At 43.1% G+C, this 4,763-nt stretch overlaps 1 protein-coding gene across 1 annotated transcript in view; it reads right to left on the minus strand.

The window, feature by feature from the left end:
• The window catches only part of MAMDC2 (MAM domain containing 2), a 175,881-nt gene that overhangs the window by 52,496 nt on the left and 118,622 nt on the right, over positions 1-4,763 (minus strand). The window lies entirely within an intron of this gene.

Here is a 4,763-nt window from a genome sequence, read left to right on the forward strand (position 1 = left end):
TGGGCGACAGAGTAAGACTCCAACTCAAAAAAAAAAAAAAAAAAAGCATAGGTTCTGGGTCAGAAAGACTGGATCTACTTTTTAGCTTTGCCATTTAATAGCTATGTGGTGTTGAAAAACGTTCTTAATTTTCTTCTTGAGCTTTCCTCATGTGTTAAGTGGTGCTATCATACTTTCCTTCCTGGGGAGCTGTGGCAACAAATGAAGTGCTGGAAAGTGTTCAATAAAGTCCCTGTTGTTGTTGGCAGCTGTGATAACATGCTGAATCTGTCCATAAGGCTACTTTGCTGGAATGGTCTGAAAGGAGACTTGTACCATTGTTTTATTTCTTAACTCAAGCTACATATAACAGTTTCTGCCAAAGATACAACTACATAGGAGAGATAGCAAAGAATTATTCATCTAGTTAGCCTGCATCTAGTTTTTGCAGTGGCACGCTCACAGCCATTGCAGCCTCAGTCTGCTGGACTCAGGTGATTCTTCCACCTCAGTCTTCCAACTAACTGAAACTACAGGCGTGTGCCACCACGCCTGGCTACTTTTTCTAGATTTATTGTAGAGACGAGGTTGCCCAGGCTGGTATTGAACCCCTTGGTTCAGGCAATCCTCTCGCCTTGGCATCTCAAAGTGCTGGGATTACAGGTGTGAGCCACTGTACGCGATCAGTCTGCTGTTCTTAATACAGGCTAAGTGCACATAGGGGAAAAAAAGGTAAGGAAACATCCAAAGTGGAAGGCTGTCTGGAAAAGTACAGATCAGGTAGCGTGAAGGTATCACGAGTGAGGGAAGCAAGGGGAGATAGGCTGAAAGTCTTGATTTTTCACAGTTCTGCCTAGCTTGCCCCTCATTCAGGTCAGCTCTAGTCCCACGTGATAATTCGTTGAGAGCTGAAAATAATATTCGTGAAACCATGTACTCTTTTGGAGTTGGGCCTTGATGAATCACTCTTGACTGGCTTTAGGATTGGGTTGCTGAGGACACAAAGCTTAGGCAGGAAGGTTTCCCCACATCAGTGACAGAGTACGTGCGACAGGTACATGCTGTACAAGACCTGGGTGACCTTGGGCTAGTCTAACTGAATTCTAGGATACCAAGGGCACTGAAAGGAAATACTTTACTTCCCTCACAGAAGTGTTGTGAGAATTAAATAAAGTAACAGAAGGTGCCTACATGTCAAGGCAGACTCAGGGAGCCCCACTTTCTCCAAGTGCACAAGACCAGGCCTTCCCCAAGACTTGAGAGAGACTTTGACCACCAAAGCTATCCGGCACTGCAGGGCAGCCTTCAGAGTTGAATAAACCACAATCCAAGCCCCAGCTCTGCCGCTTACCCACATTAGAAAGTCCACCCATTTATTCTTTAAGTCATTCTTTGACCACATATGAAGCAAACAAAATGTATTGAACAGAATTTTACGGACAACCTACTCTGCATTAGGTAACACTGCTAGATGCTATGGAGACAGAGGTTAACAAGACTGACAAGGTCTCTGTCCTCAGGAAGGTTATATTTTCATAAGAAGGGAGAGATGGACAATGAAAAAGTAAACACATACATACACAAATAAAACAATTTCAGATTGGGATACATGTTGTACACAAAATAAACTAGGCAGTAAATGGGGAATGATCTGGAATGAGGAAATAGGTTATGAACTTAGTGGTTAAGTTTCTTTCTGAGAGGAAGCACTTGATTTGGGACAGAAGCATGGGAACCTGTTTGACAGGGGAGTGAGGGGAAAGACAATCCTAGGTATCTTCTGAGGCCTTAGAAGTCACAGCAAGGGATAAAGTTTTATTCTAAAGGCCATAGAACAGTTCCAAGCAGGGGAGTGCCATGATCTGATTTCTGTCTCAGGAAGATGATTCTGGCTGCTGTGTGGAGTACAGAGAGAGCAGGGTGGAAGCAGAAAATCCAGTTAGGAAGATACCGAAGTCATTTAGGTGAGAAGTGATGGTGGCTTAAACAAGGGTGGTGGCTTGGGAGACAGAGAAGTGGACATGTTTGAGACAAATTTTAGAAGTGTCACTGAAGGCTTTTGTCTGGAATCTGAGAGATTGTAGGAAGGAAACAGGAAGAATCAAATGATTTTAATTTCTTGAGACTTCAGTTTCTTCTCTTGTCAATTTGGAATATGCTACTGTAGCACATTGTCTAAGTATTCAAGAAGAGAGCATATGCCACATAGCACAAAGCAGGTACTTGATAAACAGCCAACTTGTCCCTTGTTCTGATCCAGGTTGAATGCTGAAATTCTAGCAAGTTCATTTCAGAATCTCAGTCTTAAAAATTCCAAATATTATAAAATGTATGCTGAGCTCAGTAGGTTCAGAAAAATCTCTTAAACCGTCATCAGTTTGGAAGTAGCTAAAGTAAATACTCAGTTATTAAACTGAAGAGAATAGCCAGCAGAAGCTTCCAGACAGACTTGTGACAGCTGACAAGTGTTTGCCATATGCTTATTTTGGGTGCTCTGTGACTTAACACTCCTTTCTAAATGGCAAGAATATTTGGAGAGCCATGTACTCTCTGTGAACAGAAACCACATGTGGAAAACAATCACACAGGTTTTGATGGCATATCTTTGGGAAACTCTTGGTCTCTGAAGCTTTGAAGAGGGTTTCCTGGCTTACGGGAACACACAAGGACTACAGATCTGACTCTAGCTTCCTGTGTCACTCACAATGGAAAAGTTACTTAGGGGCAGGAAAATCAACTCTATTCCTGTCCAGCTGTGTGGTCACACAGGAACATCTCTCAGCATTGCAAGGTGAGGGACTTGGGCAGAGACACTATACAGACATGTACATGCACAGGCCTTTGGCCACTACAAAGCCTGCTGGTCTCCTGTGCCTGGCTTCAGTATAGCTTAGCTGAATACAAGGCTGAAACAGTCTTTTTATCGCTTTTTCCTTTTCTCCTTGTATCATGGTTAGTTAATTAGAGCATTAGTTTTCTAGATTGTGTTACAATTCCCTGGTGCACTTTATCAAATACTGAATCCCAGGCTCCACTCCAAGAGGTTCTGACCTCATCAGTAGAGTAGATACTGTAGTGAGCTACCCATTACCCTTTGGAAATGAAGGACTTATTCTCCCAGCTGCTTGAGAGTATGGCCAGAAAGCAGTACTCAGCTTGTCAGCCCTCTCTGGAAAGTGTCTCAGCATTCCAAGAAACACCCTCTTCCTGAGGTGGCCAGCATCTAACGACTGATCAATACGGGCCACGAAGACAATGTTGCTTAGCTCAGGATAACTCCAAAAGGCCACACCAGCTTCAGAGCTGAGGCCATCCCTGAGAATTCAATCTTGCTTTCTCCCTTTCCTTCTTTGAGTAGTGATCCCAAAAGCATCCTCATAAACTTTCTACATGCTGACCTTCATCTCAGTGTCTGTTTTGCTTGGTTTGGGGGAAAATTTGGGAATATAATTAGCATTATAAAGCTCCCAGGTGATTTTCATGAGGATCAACAATTCCTGCTCAAAAGTCAGAAGGTGTTGGTCAGCAGACAATTATTGAGCATCAACTGTGTGCCAAGTACTCTGCTAAGATTTTGGTTCCAGAAGAGACAGTAAAGAAGAAAGAGATTAAGACAACGGATTATGGCAGCAAAGAAGAAAGAGATTAAGAAAACGGCAGAGCTAGCAAGAGGTAGAGTTAGGGTTGAAACTAGAGAGACTCCTGTGTCGTGTCTGTGCTCCAAGATGATGAAGAAGCAGCATAGGGTGCCTAGGAAACCCTAACCTAGCTATGCTGAGTACGAATGGGGAGTGAGGTTGGAGAATTTCCAAAGGAAGTGAGATTAAGTTGAGTTCTAAAGAAGAAGAGTCAAAGCAGAGGCAACAAGATGTGCAACAACCCAAGGTAGACGAGAGCAGAGTGCATCCCAGGAAGTGATTTCTTAGTGTGATTAGGATGGAGACAATGAGAGAGGCTAAGCTGATGAGATGGCAATGCCAGAGCACGCAGAGCCTTTTCACTGAGAGCAGTAGGAAGCCAAAGCGTTCCTGCAGGGGAGGGTTGCAGCATGATAACTCTGCTACCAGTCAGAGGATGGATTGCAGGGGAGTAAGAAGAGATGGCAGGTGGAGATGGTTTTTAATTGCAACGTTCGGAATCAACTTACAGACCAAGGGTTCTCGTCCAAGGATAGGATGGCCCCTCTGGAACCATGTGGAAATGTGTGGAAATAATTTTGACTGTTACAATAATCACAGATGTTAAAGATCTGGTAATGGGAGGAATGCGCCTGCACAAAGGCAGAATCATTTTCTTTGAAATGTCTCCCAATGAGAACCATTGGGAAATCCAGCCATAGGCAAAGCACAGAAGGCTTCACTGTAGGAATGTAAATGTTATAAGTCAAAACAATGTAAAAGTACAGTAAGCGCATATCTGTGAGAATTTAGGAAGTGAAGGTGACAAGAGAGATGAAGGGAAATGTAGGGGTGAAAATTTATTGATCTTATATAAAGGGTGTCAGGAGACACTGTCTAAAGTTGATAGATTCAAAAATAGATGCTTAAGTAAATTAAAGTTATAAAGGGAGCCAGGAGAAAAGTTCAAAATGAAAGCATAACTAAAAATTGTGAGGAAGAAAGGAAGAAGGAGAAGGAATAGTACAAGTAAGGTAAATTCCTTATTTTTCGTAGCAGGGAGTCAGGAAAACCTGTTAAAGTTTAATGAATCAGCCGGGCTCGGTTGCTCAGCCTGTAATCCCGCACCTTTGGGAGGCTGAGGTGAGTGGACTGCCTGAGCCCGCG

Source organism: Carlito syrichta, unplaced genomic scaffold (genome assembly GCF_000164805.1).
Source record: "Carlito syrichta isolate Samal-C Ts95f unplaced genomic scaffold, Tarsius_syrichta-2.0.1 Scaffold304493, whole genome shotgun sequence".
NCBI lineage: Eukaryota > Metazoa > Chordata > Mammalia > Primates > Tarsiidae > Carlito > Carlito syrichta.